Genomic DNA, 19,650 nt, shown 5'->3' on the forward strand with positions numbered 1-19,650 from the left:
GCACAAAATAAAATAAAACTTAAAAATGTTTAAATACAGTAGAGAGTAGCTAAGGAGATACCGAACATTGACCTCTGGCCTTCCTATACACACACACACACACACACACACACACACACACACACACACACACACGAACATGTACACCCCCTTTCTAAAATGATCCCGAGCCTCAGGTGCAGGAGTTGTGTTGTAAATTTATAAGTTGAGACTGGGCTTCACAACTCTGCATTTTGATCGGCTGTGCTTTTCTGTAATGCTGTTTGTTGCAAGGAGAAATGTCCTTGATCAAGTGTGAAGACTACACTTGTCTGTGGGTATAAGAATAAATATTTAGACTGTAATTACAGATTACACTGATTTAGTTTAAAAAAAAAAAGTGGTTGTTTCCATCGCTAAAAAGGAAATACTTAAAAGTTAATGATCTTACTTTCTTATTTTGTAGTTTTAGTGCTGAAGACTAAACCCAGATTAAGCTCAGGCTCTATTACTGAGTCTCTACTTCAACCCTTTGATCATATTTTAAGTATTCCAATGATTGACAATGTTGAATTCATCAAATATACACAAACTTCAGAAATCAGCTACTACTTTCTCCCCATAATATATACATTTTAATAGAGGTAGCATATATTTTAAATAATATTGTTTCAGGGCTGGAGAGATGGTGCAGTGGGTAAAAGCAGTTCCAAAGGACCCAGGTTCAATTCCCAGCACCCAAATGGCAGTTCACACCTGTCTGTAACTCCAGTTCCAGGGGATCTGACTCCCTCACACAGACATACATGCTGGCAAAATACCAATGAACATTAAATAAAAATAAATTATTAGCCAGGCGTGGTTCCAAGACAGCCAGAGCCACACAGTGAGACCTTGAATCGAAAAACCTCCCCAAAAGTATTTTAAAAAATAAGATTAATAATAATGATGATGATGATGATGATGATGGTGAAGCTCCTTCTCTGAGTTTCACTGTTAATGAAAATGCAAACTGGAGCCACCTCTAGAAAGGAACTGTGCAGTGCTTTTGCAAGCCTGAAAATCTGTTAATATACTTTGAATTGACCACTTACAAGAATCTATTCTGAGGAATATAGAAATATGGACAAAGATTTATATACAACAATTGTTAATATTCTAATCCGCCCCTTGAAATCCCACCCCTAGGCTCCGCCCTGCATCTTGATGTAAAACCCTCATTCTAAGAAAAATCTCCTCCCCTTCCTCTCTCTCTGTTCCACTTTTCCTCCCATGAGGTGTGCACCCTCTACCGACCTCCCTGACCTCCCTCTCCTCCCCTCTCTTCTCCTCTCCTCTCCTCTCATCCCCCCTCCCCCCTCCACTTCCCTCCCCTCCCCTCCTCTTCTCTCTCTCTGTCTCTGTCTCTCTCTTCTTTTCTCTCTTTCCCATCTTCCTCTTCATCTCTCTATTACAATAAACTCTTCACGTGGATGCAGCCTCTGGGTTGTGAATTACTGGCCACCTCTGCCACTGCCATGCTTGCATGGCATGCATCTGCCCAGCATGTTTCTCTGCATTCAGGGGATATCCTCGGGGGTCCCCCCACGAAATAATTCATAATAATATTCTCTGGGGCTGGTGAGATACCTTAGTAGCTAAGAGCACTGACTGCTTTTCCAGAGGACTTAGGTTCAATTCTCAACACCCACTAACTCCAATTCAGGGAACTTTTTTTTTTTTTTTTTTTTTTTTTTTTTTTTTGGTTTTCCAGCACTCAGGAGGCAGAGGCAGGCAGGTGGATCTCTGTGAGTTCGAGGCCAGCCTGGGCTACAGAGTGAGTTCCAAGAATGGCGCAAAACTACACAGGGGAACTCTTCCTGCCTCCACATGCACCAGGCATGCAAGTGGTATGCTTAGACACATGCAGGCAAAACACCCATACACATAAAGCACATTTTAAAAAATGTTCAATGAAGCTTATTTATGACTGGAATTAAACAATCTAAATGTTCCTGTTATGAAAACTGACTGCACAAATGATGATACACCCATTAATGAAATAGTTCACAGCAGTGGTAAACTATTTTCAAGTACTTATATTAAAATGTATATTACACGGTTTAAAAGAGGGAAAGAGAACAGAATCAATCAAAACTAAGTATGTATGAAAAAGCCAAAAGAAAATCTGTTACTTTGTATGCTAATTAAAAACTAAAGTTCCACTGAGCAGTGATGGCACACACCTTTAATCCCCAGCACTGTGGAGGCAGAGGCAGGAGGATCTCTGTAAGTTCAAGTCCAGCCTGTTCTACAGATAATGAGTTCCAGGACAGCCAGGGCTGCACAGAGAAACCCTGTCTCAAAAACAACAACACAAACAAACAAACAAACACCCTGAAGCTCCTCACTACACTCAGGTATAGTGGTACAAGCCTATGATCCTGCATTTGGGAGATTGAAGCATCAGGCTGCTGAGTTTGATTCCAAGTCTGAGCTACATAGGAGAGCCCGTCTCAAAGTGGGAGAGGAGGAAAAGAGGTTCAAAAACTGGGTTTAGGTCTAGCAAAAATATGTACAAAGGACAAGTGTAGTGATACATGCCTACAATTCCAGCACTCAGAGACAAAGGCAGGAAGATCAACTGCAAGTTCACAACCAATCTGTACACACTGCAGCATTCCAAGCCAGCCAGGGCTACACAGTGAGACCCTAGCTCAACAACGAGCTCTTTGCTGCCAGGCAGCCTCTGCCCTGAGTTACATGCATGCTCCCAGGGAGAGCCTGTTCCAGTCCTAGTCAGCTCTGCCCCATCAGCCCCCTGGCTGAAGGTGAAGCCTGACAAGTGAAGGAGATTTACAAAGAGGCAAAGAAAGACCTGACTCCCTCACAAACCAGGGGCACTGCACAGTAAATGTTGTGACTGGCAATAAAATGGGGAGGTTTTTTTTCTTCTTTCTTCTTTTTGAGACAGGGTATCACTGTTAGTTGGTGCTGGCCTAGGGCTGGCTATGTAGACCAGGCTAGCCTCTAACTCACAGAGTTCTTAAATCCAAAGAACTTACTCCTGATCATCCCTGAGGACTTCTACAATTTAATCAAGAAAGCAGTCGGGAGGAACAAGAGGTTGGTGATACTAAATTCCACTTTTTTTTTTTTTTTTTTTTTTTTTTTTTTTTTTTTTGAGACAGAGTTTCTCTATGTAGCCCTGACTATCCTAGAACTCACTCTGTAGACCAGGCTGGCCTTAAACTCAGAGATCCGCCTGGCTCTGCCTCTGCCTCTGCTGGGATTAAAGGTGAGGGGGAGAGAGGAAGGGAGAGAGAGAAAAACTAAATGAGAGATTCATAACCCTCACCAACTAGATCTACTGGACACAGGGAAAAGACCAAAACTATAAGAGTATAATTTCAGATATTAATATTCCATTTATCAAATGAAATCAAAGTTCTTCGAGGTCTGATAATAAATCTATAATAATGAAAAATACAGAATTCAATACAACCTAAACATATACCAACACATTTAATCTGAATTAGTTAAAATAAGTAGAAGAGTTAGTGATTTTCCATAGAACAAAACTCAGCTTTTAAAAGGCAACAAAAGAGAGGGAAGACATGGCAAGAAGTCAAGCCAACAACCTGTCTTCCCAGGAAATCAGTTCATATCTGGCAGAGAACTGGCCTCCTATTCTGAAATAGAACCCTACAAATAGAAATGAGACACATAAAACCCAAATATAAAATATATACACTATATATATATATATATATATATCAGTAAAAGATATTTTATATATAGATAAGATATATCAATAACAGATAGATATAGATCTCTTTGCTTTTGCTTTCAAGGCATCCAAAAGAGATAAAGGCCTATTAAAATCATGGCTGGAGGGATGGCTCAGTCATAAAGATCACTGGCTGCTCTTCCAGAGGATCCCAGTTTGATTCCCAGCATTCACATGGCAGCTCACAACAGGTTGCAACACCAGTTTCAGGGGATCTGACACCCTCTTCGGCCCTCCACAGGCACTGCATGTACATGGTGCACAATCAGACATGCAAACAAAACACCATACATGTAAAAAACACAGTAATTTTTTAAAAATCATAAGGAAAACACTAAAAGCCCAATTTAGTGGTGAGAAGATAGCTCAGTGGTAGAACAGTTGCCTAAAATGTACAAGGCCCTGGAATTGATCTCCAGGACTGCAAAAAAACAAACTCTCTCTATATATATATTGTATGTATGTGTGTAATTTTTAATAATATATTTGATATATATATATATATATTTTTTTTTTTTTTTTTTTTTTTGGTTTTTTCGAGACAGGGTTTCTCTGTGTAGCTTTGCGCCTCTCCTGGAACTCACTTGGTAGCCCAGGCTAGCCTCGAACTCACAGAGATCCGCCTGGCTCTGCCTCCCGAGTGCTGGGATTAAAGGCATGCGCCACCACCGCCCAGCTTATATATATATATTTTTAACTCTAACTCAAAAAGAGAGTTCTACAAATGTTGCTTTCTTTCAAAAATGTCAAGTAAATCTCACAATTTGAAAGAAAATCTCACAAGTTTTCTTTTCTTGATAGTACTGGAGATCAACTCTTGTGCCTCGCGAATACTATGTCAGTACTCCACCACTGATGAGCTACATCCTCGGCCCACATTTTACTTAAAAACCAGACAAAAAGTTGGCTATTAGTGTTGGTACAGGGTGTGTGGGAGCATACATGTCATGACATGCACATAAAGGTCAAAGGACAGACAAGTTTATGAAGTCAGTTCTCTTTCCACCTCTACACCAGTTCCCGGGATCAAACCGATTGCCTGTCAGGCTTCCAGGACAAGTGCCCTTATCCACTGTGTCATCTCCCAGCCCCACTGCTGACATTTTTAGCCCCAGGAAGCCAGCGAGCATGTCACTCCTGGAGCTAGAATTACAGGCAGTTATGAACTGCCTGAAGTGGTTGCTGGGAACAGATCTCAGAAGAGTATTCAAGCACTTTTTTTTTTTAGATTTTAATTTGTGTGTTTGTGTGTGTGTGTGTGTGTGTGTGTGTGTGTGTGTGTGTGTGTGTCTGCATGAGTTTATGAGTACCACATGTATGCAGGTCCACCACAGAGGCCAGAGGGCAATGGATCTCCTGGAACTGAGTTAACAGCTGTGAATACCTAATTGTGGCGATATTGTGTTCCCCAAAATATTGTGCACCCTAATAAACTTATCTGGGGTCAGAAAACAGAACAGCCACTAGATATAGAGGCCAGAAAAATGATGGCACACACGCCTTTAATCCTAGCATTCCAGAGGCAGAGATCTACCTGGATCTCTGCGAGTTCAAAGCCACACTGGAAACAGCCAGGCGTGGTAACAAGAGCCTCTAATCCCAGGAAGTGATTACAGAAAGCAGAAAGTTATATAAGGCGTGAAAACCAGGAACTAGACTGATTAAGCTTTTAGGCTTCTAGCAGCAGTTCAGCTGAAATCCATTCTGGATGAGGATACAGAGGCTTCCAGTCTGAGGAAACAGGATCAGCTGAGGAACTGGCAAGGTGAGGTGGCTGTGACTTGTTCTGCTTCTCTGATCTTCCAGCATTCACCCCAATACCTGGCTTCAGGTTTGATTTTATTAATAAGATCTTCTAAGATTCACTCTACACCTAATGTGGGTGCTGGAACCGAACCTGAGTCCTCTGCAACAGCAGCAAGTAATCCTAACCATTGAGCCATCTCTCCAGCCCCAAGTAGCAAACACTCTTAATCAACAAGCCATCTCTTTGGCTCCCCTTTATGAACTTTTGTGTGGATATGTATTTTTATTTCTATTGGGTATGTATCTAGTAGTGGTAGAGCTGGATTGTATGGTAGGGGTTTTGGTTTTGTTGTTGTTGTTGGTGGTGGTGGTGGTGGTGGTGGTGGTGGTGGTGATATGTGTGTGTGTGTATCTAGAGTTAGTTGGTTCCTTCTGGAAACCTTTATGTGGGTTTCAGGGATCAAACTCAGGTATCCAGGTTTGTGTGGCAAGTGCTTTCATCCACCGAGCCATTTCATGGGCCCCATCCTGTGGCGTTTTAAAAAGCAGTTGCAGGATTCACATTCCCACAGACAATGAGAACAGACATTTCAATTTCTTTCTTTTGTTTTCTTTTCCTTTTGTTTTTTTTTTAATATTTATTTTTGTTTGTTTTTACATCCTGATCGAAGTCTCTTCCCCTGCCCCCAATCCTTCCTCAGTTTTTCTTCAGAAAAGGGCAGGCCTCCCATGGATATCAACCAGCCATGGTATATCAAATTGCAGTGAGACTAGGCACCTCCTCTCCTATTAACGCTGGATGGATAAGGCAACCTGGTAGGAGGAAAGGGTCCCAAAGCAGGCAACAGGGTCCGAGACAACCCCTGCTCCCACTGTTAGGAGTGCCACAAGAAGAGCAAGCTAGACAACCTTAAGATATGTGCAGAGGCCTTCAGACAGGCTCTCGTGTTGCCCAGGCTGACCTTCACTCTACTATATGGCAGACACAGACCATAAATTCCTTCTCCTCCCCCTCCCCCTCCTGAGTGTGGGGATGACAACTGTGCCCCAGCACACTCAGCTCAGGGTCCAGATTCTTCACATCCTCACCTGCACTTATTGTTTCTGCCCGTCCCCGCCATGTTGGGGATCAAGAGACTACACTGAATGCTATACTCCCTTATTTTTTGTTTGTTTTAATGTAGGTCACCCTACATAGTCCAGGCTGAACTTAAATCTACACTTCTCCTGCCTCAGCCTCCCTAGAACTGAGATTACAAGCAGGTGTGTGCCACCATGTGTAAGACTACCTATAACCATTCTTATAAATGCTAAGCAGATAGATATTCTAATAGATGCCAGGTAGATTTGCATTTCTCTGATGGCTAATGATGCTGAGAATTTTTAATGTGCTTATTGGCCTTCTGTACCTTTGAAGAAATGTCTATTTAGATCTTCTATCAATGGACTGATTATCTTTTAAAAATGAATTGTCTTTTCATTGTTTTGAGTTATAAAATTTCTTTATATGTTATGAATATAAGTCTCTTACCAGACACAATTTGCAAATCTTTTCTACCATCTATAGAGAATTTTCTATATTACATATTTTTTCAACATATCTCTATATAATATATATTTTCTACCATTTATGACCTATTTTGAGGTAATTTTTGTGTATAGGTGTGGAAGGGTCCCAGCTCAACCCTTTATGTATGTTTATCTAACTGTCCCAGACCTTGGAATGCTAAGACAGGAGAAGAGCTATGAGTTCACGGGCAGCCTGGACTAAACAGTAAGTACAGACCAGCAGGGCTACGGAGCAAGACTGTTTAAAACAAACAAATAAATAAAACCATTAACAGTAGCAGTAAATGAAATTATTCATTAAAAGCAATGATGTTAATAAAATCATTAATATAGCTGGGCGGTGGTGGCACACACCTTTAATCCCAGCACTCGGGAGGCAGAGCCAGGCAGATCTCTGTGAGTTCGAGGCCAGCCTGGTCTACAGAGTGAGTTCCAGGACAGGCTCTAAAGCTACAGAGAAACCCTGTCTCGAAAAACCAAAATAAAATAAAATTAAATTAAATAAATAAAAATAAAATCATTAATATAATGTTGAACTTTTTTTCTGAAAAGAGAGTTAATATTTCCTTCCCATTGTTATTTACTTACTTATTTGGAAGAGGATCTGGTTATATGCTAGAGACAGAGCCTTTAAGTACACAATAAAATACTGGCCTAATTTGCCTTGAGTTTTATAATCCAAGTAAACAAAAAGCCAAAACCACAAAAACAACAGCTAAGTGCTTTAAAATGTAAGTTTTTACTTTTTAAAGATTTTATTTTTAATGTGTATATATGTGTTTGTCTGTTGTGAATGTTTATACATAAGTGCAGCACCCACAGAGGCCAAAAGAAGGTGCTGGATCCCCTAGAGCTAGAGTTACAGGAGGTAATGAGCTGCCTGACAGGTGCCAGGGACCAAACTCTGGTCCTCCACAAGAGCAGTATATGCTCTTAACCACTAGCCATCTCTCCAGCTTCATATGTAAAATGTTAAAGTCTACTTTTTCCCCTAACTGCCAAATAGCATATAATTACAATATCTGGGATACTAGCCCACCTTACAAAGAGAAGTCTGTAAGTCTAAAGTTGTTTTAATTATAACCATTTACCAATATCATGTATTCAATGCTTACCACAAACAAGGCAATTACAGGATGCTTCTCATTTATTTATCAATATCAATCTGGTATTGAGTATAGAAATATATTCAATTTTATAGATGAAAAACTGAGTTTGAGAGGTCTTATAAACTATACAATCCATAAATTAATAAGATAAAGATAATTTTATACAATTGTAAAACTTGGATTTTGTCTGTTTTATTGTGCTTCATCTAGACACAAATCACATCTTTTCCAACTTTACTATATGAGAGATATAGATATGCCTCTGTAATAATCAGGCTATTCTGTGGCTCTGTAAGATTCCAGATTTGTCTTTTTGTTTTAAGAAGGGAACAGACCCAGCACTTGGGAGGCAGAGCCAGGCGGATCTCTGTGAGTTCCAGGAAAGGCGCAAAGCTACACAGAGAAACCCTGTCTCGAAAAACCAAAAAAAAAAAAAAAAGAAAGAAAAAAAAGAAAAGGGAACAGAGTGATTTATCTTAATTAAGGAATACCAAGAACTAAAATGTGTTATGGTTTGGATTCACTGCTCACTGGCTCATATGTTGATCTCTCAGGAGCCAGATGGTGGCACTGTTTTGGGAGACTGTTCCACCTTTACGAGGTGGGGCCTAGCTAGATGAAGTAGGTCTCTAGGGGCAGGCTTTGAAGGGTCATAGCTCAGCCTCATTTCCAGCCCAAGTTCTCTATTCCTGCTCTGCCTAGATGCAACAAGCTGTACCCAAAGCACCAGTCACCATGGACAGAGTCCTAGCAGCCATGCTTTCCCTGATAAGATGGACTGTATCCCCACTAAATCATGACTCAGAATCAACCTCTCCTACCTTAGTTTTCCAGAGTGACAAAGGTTAACTAATACAGAAAATTAGTACCAGGAATGAGGCTATTGCTGTAATAAGCCTGACTGTGTGGTTCGCAGGCCTTTGGAACTAATTTGTGGAAAGAATGTGGAAGAGTTCAGATCAGTAAGCTAAAGAAGTCTTGGAATGCTGTCAACAGAGCTTACCAGGCCATTCTGGTGGGAGTGTGGAAGAACAGAATGCCATTAGATATGCAGACAGTAAAGACTCATGAAGTTTTGAGGAAGAAAAAGATATAATAGGAATCGGGCTACAGGCCCAATTCATGTTACATTCTGGAAAAAAAAAATCTGACATATTCTATATCCTGATTAATTTGAGTGAGATTGAATTTAAAATGTATTAATTGTTTGGCAGAGAAAATTTCAACACAGCATAGTATATAGGCTGTGGCATGTTTATTGCTGGCTGCCTTCAACTAGGTTTTCAGTGAGAATTCTAAGCTAAAATGGAACAGAAAGACATGAAAAAATGTGCAGTTTGTCAAGGAAAAAAGCATGAGAACATTTAAAGTTGCATATGAGGTGAATATGGACAAATGCTCATATTCAGTTATTAAAAAGACTATACTTAAGAAAAGCCATATACTTTGCAAGACCCCACCCATTGGAAGCTCTTGGGTATAGCATTGCAAACTCCTTTGGAAAATCTTCAATTAAAAAGGAGAGTACCATCCAGCTGGGCAGCAGTGGCGCACACCTTTGATCCCAGCACTCAGGAGGCAGAGCCAGGAGGATCTCTGTGAGTTCGAAGCCAGCCTGGTCTACAGAGTGAGCTCCAGGAAAGGCACCAAAACTACACAGAGAGACCCTGTCTGGCGGGGGAGGGGGTTGGATAAAATAAAGGAGAAGGGGAGTGTTTGAACAGAGTGCCAGAGCAGTGGTGCCCTGATCCAACAGGGCCACCTAGGATTCTAGGCCCACCCTGAGACTGCTACAACTAGATATGTGGAAACCAAGCTACATGCTGAGCTGGCAACAGAATCTGGCACCATCCAGGTGGTGCTGATTTTGGAGGCATGCTTATGCTAAGGTTTCAGGGGGAAAAAAATCAAAAACAATGAGGCCAGGCAATATGTAAGCAGAGAAGGCTCTACAAAGAGGCCCTGAGAAGGTGATATGTGACACTGTGAGGGTGAAGCCTAAACTGCAATGGAAACCTAGCATGTAGGAGATACCAGGAACAGGAGTAGTCTGCTGGAAAAAGCTATTTGTACACGGCGTGAAGGTGTACTGCTGTGATTGGTATAATAAAAAGCTGAATGGCCAATAGCTAGGCAGGAGGTATAGGTGGGACTTCTGGACAGAGAGAGCTCTGGGAAGAAGAAAGGAGAGACGCCAGGAGAGGAAACAGGAGGTGCATGATGGAAGAGAGGTAACACCACGTGGCAGAATGTAGAATATAAACGGGTTAATTTAGGTTATAAGAGCTATTAGGAACAAGCCTAAGCTATAGGCTGAGCTTTCAAAATTAATAAGAAGTCTCAGTGTTGTTATTTAGGAGCTGGTGGCCCAAAGAAAACTCCGACTACATGCAGGTACTGAGAAGAGCCAGCCCTCGAGAAAGGCCACATGGCTACAGGTGACAGAATTGAGGGCAGAGCTAGCTCTAATCCAATGGAGTACGAAACCCCAAACCCAGAAGCCAGATACGGAGCCACAGGAGCTGTAGTTTCCCTGATGAGTTTTAGTCTTGCTGCAGTCAATTTCCCCTTGCTAACTTCATTCTTCTACTGTGCAATGGAGGTATGCAGCCTGTTTTTATTTTATAGGTGCTCACAGCTAAGTTTGCCGTAAGGATCAAAAGAGACTTTGGGCTTTGGATGTTAGTAACTGTTGACACTGGCACAATTACATAAATACTAAATGTATCTCACATTATGAGATGGTACCTGAGTCTATGGGGAACAAGGACAAAAAAAGAATGCGGTTTGGATGTAAAATGTGCCTTAGGCTCTGTGTTTCAACACTTGGCATCCAAGTAATGCTATTCTGGGGAAGTTGTGGAACTTTTAGAAGGTGGAACCTTGCTGGAGGAAATGGGTCACTAGGCAGTAGGTCTTGAGGGCTATACAGGTCAGCCCAGTTCCAGTCCAAGCTCTCTGCTTCACAATCTGCCAAGATGTAACAAGCTACAACACAGGTTCCTCCTGCTATAATGGAGCCCCAGCCACCATGCCATCCCTGCCATGATGAACTCTAGCCCTCTAAGCTGTAAATTACAAGGGGACCCCCTCCTCTCTTCAGTTGCTTCTCTCAGGGAATCTGTCGCAGTGAGGAGGGGGCTAATTTTTTTTTTTTTTTTTTTTTTTTTCCTGAGACAGGGTTTCTCTGTCCAACAGTCCTGGCTGTCTGGAACTCACTTTGTAGACCAGGCTGGCTTCTGCCCGCCTCTGCCTCCCAAGTGCTGGGATTAAAGGGGTGCACCACCACTGCAGACTTTAATTCATTCTTATACTAAAAAGCAATAATGCAGGGCTGGAGAGAGAGCTCCACAGTTCCAGAGATCCTGAGTTCAGTTCCCAAAACCCACATGATGGCTCAGACCATCTGTAACTCCAGTTCCAGGGGAATCTAATGCCCTCTTCTGACCTCTGAGGGGACCAGACACACACAGGGGCCATACATATATGCAGACAAAACACTCATACACATAAAAAATGAAAATAAAAGTTGTAATCTTATCCACAATACAACTGAAATGTACTAAGATATACATTTGCACAAATCTTTCCAAAGGGAAAGGTAATCAAGATCAATCTTAAATAAAATAAAAAATTTAGCCAATTTCTATAGGTTCTTCATATCTGTCGCTTTGCCTTTATTTCATTGCTCTACTGATTTAAATCCCTCTTCTTCCCTAACAAAGCATGGTGGTAGAGGTGGTGAGGGTTCCATGGTGGCACAATACCTCTAATTCTACTACTCTGGAGGTGGAGACAGAAAAATCAGGAATTGAAAGTTATCCTTAGCTATATTACAAGTCTGAGACCAGCCTACGGTACATGAGACCCTGTCTGAAAAATGCAAAATAAACACACACACACAAAAAAAAAAAAACCAGGAAAAAAATCTAATAATCATTTTCTGAATTATCATACAAACAATATAAGCTTTTGCTGCCTAGTAAGATAATTCAAGACTTTGACAACTAGTTTAAAAAATGTAAGGGCTAGATGTTATTATAATAACCAGTATTCAGGCCACTAAGGCTAAAGGATTATGAGACCTGACTGAACTATGGATTGAAATCCTACTTCCAAATAAAATCTAAAAAAATTTAAAAGGGTGGCGGCGCACAACTTTAATCCCAGCACTCGGGAGGCAGAGGCAGGCGGATCTCTGTGAGTTTGAGGCCAGCCTTGGGCTACCAAGCAAGTTCTAGGAAAGGCACAAAACTATACAGAGAAACCCTGTCTCAGGAAAAAAACAAAAACAAAACAAAACTTTAAAAGAAGTCCAGGAATCATTCTAAGTACTCCTAGGGCTGGGACTAAAACTCAGTGCTTAAACACTTGCCTAGCACATACAAAGCCATGAGTTTGATTTCCAGCACCTAAAAAAATAATTTTCAAGGCCAGCCTGGTCTACGAAGCGAGATCCAGGAAAGGCGCAAAGCTACACAGAGAAACCCTGTCTCGAAAAACCAAAAAAAAAAAAAAATAATTAAAAAATAATTAATTAAATAATTAATTAAATAAAATAAGAAAAAGAAATAAAAGCATAAGGTAGCAACAATAAGTAGAGAGGAATGGGGTATAGCTCATACTGGCTTAGCATGCATGAGGCCCTGGTTTTGATCCCCAATACGTGAAAAACAAAACAGAGCCAATGAAATGGCTCACCTAGTAAAGAACCTGTTGCCAAGTCTGCACACACACATAGTTTAAAAATACAGCAATAAATGGAAAGAAACTGAGCTTTTGGTAGGGACAGAAGGGGAAGTCACTGAACATTAATGGCTAACACAAAAGCTCTTTGGTTAATCCTGAGATTTCTTATAAATCCCCATGGCTGAGGCAAGACTGTAGCTCAGCCCTGCCTAGCATACCCAAGGCTCTGGGTTAGATCACCAGCACTAAGGGATGAGGGAAGCAATAAATCAAGAGAGTCCTGCCCATCTTCTCATCCTCCAGGACTCACAAACCTCAGTCAACTGACTTGCGTTCTAGCATTATTTCCTGACTGGAAGAAAACAAAGCAGCAGAAACTGTAGAGAACTAAGAATAAGTCCATGCAGAAAGTTGCAAATAGGATCGTCCTCCTTCACATATGTCACTCCAGGAAAACTGCCAAGAACAGCTCACTCCTTTAGCCACATTTCCTGCAGATCCTCCAGACTCTGGAGTCCTTAAGCATGTCAGTATTCTCCCTTGATTTCAACCCTCCCTTTGCTTCAAAGTGCATAATTTGTATTCTCCAAAATCCCTCTTTACTCGTGTCTTAATTCTAAATATGTATCCTAAAGCCTTGTACAGCATTTCTACATCTAATGATGAAATTCATAGGATGTTATAAAATCAAAATTTCTAATGCCAAGGTTTAAAAAGCTTCTCAAGTACTTTATTGAATAAAATACTTTTCAAAAAGGTGATAACTTTACTACTGGGTCTTTTCTGATAAAGGAATTCTTGAAGTAAAGTAAAAGTCAGATAGAGGGAGTTTGTGATTTTACAGACTGGATTCCCAGGCACCAACATTTCCAACGATTTACTATATAAGCAGTTGAGAATAGGAGGCAGAAAAGGCTGAACAGAAACTATTATAATGGAAGGATAGACCTCCTGAAATAGAAAATCAAATAATTAACTATTGCTAATTAAAATTGCATTTAAAATCACTTGTCTAAATAAGCCTTGATAAGTGAAAGTGAGTCTCAAGTACAGGTGGGAATGGTTTCTTTGGGATTTAGAATTTACTCAATGACAGATTAATAAATTTCACTGTAAAATGAGTTTAGCAATCAAAGCTATTCCTAGATAAGTATGATTAAATTATGGGTGAATAATACATTAACTGAATAAAGTCCAGTTATTAAAGCAAGTAATCTAAGTGCTCAATGTCCAACATTATGAGAAATGAATTTTCTTTTTTTTCTCCACTTAAGATTTTAATTCTTAGCCGGGCGGTGGTGGCGCACGCCTTTAATCCCAGCACTCGGGAGGCAGAGCCAGGCGGATCTCTGTGAGTTCAAGGCCAGCCTGGACTACCAAGTGAGTTCCAGGAAAGGCGCAAAGCTACACAGAGAAACCCTGTCTCGAAAAACCAAAAAAAAAAAAAAAAAGATTTTAATTCTCCCATCACTTAGTATAGAACTAATGATCTATATAAACATACAAAGACTTAAAGGACAATCATGCTAGTGATAGGAATACTGCATTTAATTCAATGTAAAAAATGAATGTTTACAGTTTTGAAAATTTGTCCACCCCAACCCCTAAACAGTGAATTTATTTTGTGAAAGGGCTATTTTTGAAATCAAACATAAAATGATTATGTTTTCTGGTCTTCTATTTAGAATTTTTTTTGTAATCAAAAATTTAGTTTGGAACCATCTGAAATAGAATTTAAAAAGTGGAAAAAACTAAAAAATATTGATGCAAAGCTGCAGCAATATTTCTTCACAATTTCATAAAACATTAATGAAAGGTTACATAATCCCCTGGATTAAAGCTTTTTAAAGAGAACTGCAAGGATCATCTTTTTCAGTTTTCGGAACTGCTTTCCTTATTCTTATATCCATAAAAACAGATCTAAATCAATCTCATCTAGTTTGAAAACAAACCATCTAGTTTTCAGTTTTGTTTTGTTTCTGTTGTTACTATTGCTGTTGAGAAAAGGGCTTTACCAGGTGTGGTGGTGCACGCCTTCAATCATGGTGCTAAGGAGGCAGAGGCAGGCGATCTCTTGAGTTCCAGGATAGCCTGGTCTACAGAGCCAGTTCCAGGACAGCCAGGGCTACACAGAGAAACCCCGACTCAAAAAAATAAAAGGAGAGAGCGAGAAGGGCCTGCTATGTAACCCAGGCTAGCCTCCAACTAACATCAATTCCCCTGCTTCATTCTCCCAAGCGTCTGAATTATAACTGTGCACCATCATGCCTGGCAGCCATCTGGTTTTCAGGAGAAAAAAAACTAATCCGAGAGTGGCACAAAACAGTCACAGTCTTATCACAGCTTTAAATGCACACTGTCAGTTACATTCAGGGTACACCGAACCTAGTTCACTCAGGAAAAATACAACCAAAGCTCCTTTACAACAAATGAGTGTCTCAGTGGGTAAGCTTCAACCCCATCGCTACTTGTTCTCCCCCTACTCCCACCCCTCGCCCCCAATTTTGGTTTTGTTTTTTTTTTTTTTTTCTTTTTGAAGACCGGTCTCTTTCTCTAGCCAGGCTGGCCACTATCTTCCAGCAATCCTCCTGTCTCATCTCAGCTGAGATTAGTCTCTAAAAGCGAGCTATCTTTTCATTTTTCTCTCTTGAAATGTTTATTCTGTGCTTGTTTATCTTTCATACACGAAATATTCTAACAGCAGTTCAATTTAGAGTTAATTGCTTGATGTTAATCTGTCTACACATGTGTCTTCGACCACCGTTAAAGAGAGAAAAACTGGTAAGGCTGAGGGCACAGGTGGAACGAGAGAAGGTCGTCTGAGAAACACCACTGCTTCTCTGCCTCAGATTCCTGAGTACTCACGCCAAAGATTCTCAGTATCCAAAACAGGGCCACAGAATCAGAGGCACAATACAATATATAGTAAAATCAAACTGACATACTTTAATAAGACTACCACCACCCAAAAACTACTACAAAATAAAGATAAATAACCTAATTCCTTAATATTAAAGGGTTGCTTCTGCCATACTGCAGGACTCAAAATAGTGTGTCAAACTTTTCTGAAGGTTGTAAGAAATATATTTTACATTGTGACCTAAAAACATATGTATATAAGAAGTTTCCCTAAATATTTTTCTTCAACAAATGCAAAGCTAGTATATTCTGTTTTACTTTCAATGCTGGTGGTACAATAATAGTTTTTAAAGTTACTAAGTAATCATAATCCGATTTTAAAAAGATGTTAAAAAAAATATTCTGGGATTGGAGAAGCAGCACTCAGTGGTAGAGCCCATGCCTAGCATGCGTGAGATACTGAGTATCATCCACAGTACTGGGGGAGGGGGTGGATATCCTTTATAAAATGTTCTCTCAATCCCCTCCGCACAGAATTTGCTCCTACTATCGCTTCAGCAAGATGGGCAGGTATCCCGGTACTCTTAGGTTACTGACTACAGCCATTTTTCATTAAAGCAAGGTGTTCTCAGAGTATGCTCCCTTGAAGAACATTAAGCATCACTTGAGATAACTACAAATTCTTGGACCCCACCCTAGGCCTACTGAATCAGAAACCTAAGATGGAGTCAACCAAGCTGTACCAAGCCAGCAAGGAACTGCGTTTAAAATCTCGGCTCCTCCTATGTAACAACCCAGTACTGAGTTCTGTACCAATCACTACACCAAAAATTCTACAAATATTTACTTTTTTTTTTTTTAAATGCCTGTAATCCCAGCACTCAGGAGACAAGAGGCAGAAGGATCTCTGTGAGTTCCAGGCCATCCTGGTCTATATAGAAACCAGCCATGGCTGCAGAACTAGACCCTTTCTCAAAAATCAATGAATGAATGAATAAGTGAGAAAATACAATTTAAATCCCACTAAGTAAAAACTGTGAGTACTACCAGGTGAGTGACTGTACAAGACTTTTTTATTTTCAGTTAAGGAGGGCATGCTATCCACTTCATGAATATCCTCTTTCCGATCAAGTCACAGTTTCACCCCTTTAGTTAGGCTACTCCTCCCCTTTTCCTCTCAAATTCCCCATCCTGTTGATGTCCTTATTTTCCAGTATTTTTCGCTGTCACCCTAAAAGTAACTTCTAAAGCCCTAGCCTCCAAGACACTTTAACCTTGCTTTTAGGGACAGTGTCCACGGTCCTGCTCGGCATATTAGTATAATTCATTTCTGTTCTTTTCGGAAGCCCTCGCTGGCACCATTGTTCATCAACTGTCCTGGCCAGCTTCCACAAGACCACTCGCCCACTGCCGGGCAAGTTTTCCCAGATCTACTAACTCCCTTCCTCCAGGGAAATTACTCTTCCCCTCTAACCTCCATCCCATTTTGCTTCGGGGAACTTCCACTTTCCCCCCTGAACCCTTACCCTAGTCTCAGATCCCAACTCCTACCTTTCCAAGCCTTCACTCTGAGGGTCTTCCGTCCCGACTCCGCTCCCAGACCCGCCGTGGGGGGCAGGGCGCTGCGGTCCCTCCCCGAGCAGTTAGTTCAAGGTCTCCACCCCGCAGCCCCTTCCTCCTCCTCCTCCTCCGACCGCTGCCCTTCTCGGGGGAGGAGGGGGGGTTCGCACCCCACTCGGTGCCTTTCCTCCGCTCCCTGCCACCCCGGACCCCGGCCTCCCCCACCTCCCCACCTCTCTCCGACAGGGGCCACTCCCAGTTCCCTCGGTCCCCACGGCTCCCAGCGCACCCAGAAGCTCCGGTGATCCCCTCGTCTCCTCCGGCCCCAGGGCCGCTCGCTCCGGGTCGCCCCCGCTCGCACACCCCAGGAGCTCCGTCTCTTCGGGAAGCCGCGCACATGCCGGCCTCCGGTCACTGCCCCCCGCCCCGGGCCGAGCCGCTGGACTGCCCCCGGGGAAACCTCCCGGCCTGCCCCGCCGGGGTCCCGCGCCAACCTACCCTCCCAACGCGAACTCCGCCGCCGGTAGGAACCCAGCCGTTCTCCCGCCGCGCCGCGCCCGGCCACGACGCGACCCGGCCCGCGGCCCCCCCCCGGCCCTCGGCCTCCGCCTCCGGAGCGCAAAGCTAGAGTTTCCGGCCCGCCGCCACCTCCGCACCTCGGGCCCGCCTCGCTCGCACTCACCTGCCGCTGGCCCTGCACAACTCCGGCGCCTCAGACTCTACCTCGGCCGCCAGTAGCCACCAAGCGCCACCACCTCCCCCATGACAACAGGCCCGCCCCAGACGACACTTCCAACTTATCCATTGGGTGGAGGGGCGGCGGCCCTCTGCTACGATTGGTTAACGATTCCTGCCCGTCAACGTGTCTTGACCGCCCCTTTTCCTGGACGGGGTCTTCACCCCCGCCCGGACCGGGACCGGCCTAGATCAAGCTTTAGTTGTAATTGGTTGATGAGTGGGCAGTTCGAAGTTATGATAGGCTACTGCCAGTGTCTGTTACCTTAACTGACAAGGGGTGTGATGGCCGCGGTTGGTTCAAGCCCTGTGCACAGTTTGGTTGCGCAGTAGAAAGCGGAGAAGGGGCAGACGCTCACGTCCGAGGTTACCGGGAAGGGTTAACTCTTTGTTGTGGGGCTGGCGCTGTAAACTCTTCCTTGTCCGGGTCTCTTCCTGCCAAGGGGAGACATCTCTGCCAGCTTAGGGAGGTAGCGCTTGCAAAACATCGACTTCAGAGGTTGTGTTTAAGAACGGTCTAAACCCTCAGCAGAAAGGTATCTCATAGATTAAAATTTTGACTCGTGTTTTCTTGAAGTTTCCTTGAAGTTCTTTCCGGTAGTCTCCATGCTTTAGGTGAGGGCAAAGCGCGGCCCTTTATTAAGCAGCAGTCCGCTTCCGCTGCAATTATAAATATCGTCGTGAAACTGAAGTGTCTGGCATAGTGAAGGTTCTCCAGCTTCCAGACCCACTCTCCTGGGTCTGCCAAGTGACCAGCCAACCATCACCAAGTTTTGAATAAACCGGCAGCGACTTACCCTTATGGCCCTTTGGAAATGAGAATTTCACCGGCCCGACCCCGACCCCTACCCCTCAGACCCCGCACTTCCCTACAGTACTTGGCTTTTAAGTTCAGCTGTTCTTAAATAGTATTACTACCTGTCTTGCAGATACCCCCACCTCTCCCTCTCGCGCTCTCTTTCCTCCCTCCTTCACTCTCTATTCCTATGGCTGATACTCATGTCTGCCCCTCTCCCTCCCTCTCTCTTTTCCTCTTCCTCTCCCTCCCTCCTTCCTCCCTCCCCTCCCTCTCTACCTCTCCTATTCCTAGCATTCTAAATTAGAACCATTGAATGAATTGCAGAGTTGTTTTTTCTACCCTCGCTTGGTACAATACACGAGAATAAATGATTGCGTTTCTTATTCATTTGGGTACAAATCCCAGTAGGCATTTTTGAGAAATCTGGTGTTGCTATAAAAACTCACTGCTCCTAGAAATGCATTCATCATTATCTTTCTCTGCTTTTCTTTTTCATTCCTGCTGCTTTTCTTGCTCCTAAATAAGAAAATGCTGGCCTGATTACTCTCTCAATTTCTAAGTCAAATTTAAATATACCTTCTCCACAATTCCACCTGGAATTTGCAAACCTGTGGTGATAAACTTTAAGGAGGCCTGTATTCGCAAACTCCAGGTCTTACAGTGAAGGCCTTCCCGTGGAGCCAGTGTGGACTTTGGAAATTGTGTACTTTGCCCCTGCCTTTTGGCTGTAACTCGTTGTCCCATATCTCTTCTATTTATTAACCTTCTGCCCTTTGCAGAGCAAGCTAACCAGAATCTAAAACTGTACAGCTTGTGATGGGGGTGGGGGTGGGGGT

The 19,650-nt window shown here is 42.6% G+C and overlaps 1 protein-coding gene across 1 annotated transcript in view; it reads right to left on the reverse strand.

Moving 5' to 3' along the window:
• The window catches only part of Numb (NUMB endocytic adaptor protein), a 112,287-nt gene extending 94,116 nt beyond the window's left edge, over positions 1-18,171 (reverse strand). The window contains exon 1 of the mRNA XM_059279629.1: positions 17,963-18,171. The gene's annotated coding sequence lies outside the window, so the exon portion shown is untranslated. The remainder of the gene's footprint in view (positions 1-17,962) is intronic.
• Positions 18,172-19,650: the final 1,479 nt, after the last annotated feature.

Source organism: Peromyscus eremicus, chromosome 14 (assembly GCF_949786415.1).
Source record: "Peromyscus eremicus chromosome 14, PerEre_H2_v1, whole genome shotgun sequence".
Classification (NCBI taxonomy): domain Eukaryota; kingdom Metazoa; phylum Chordata; class Mammalia; order Rodentia; family Cricetidae; genus Peromyscus; species Peromyscus eremicus.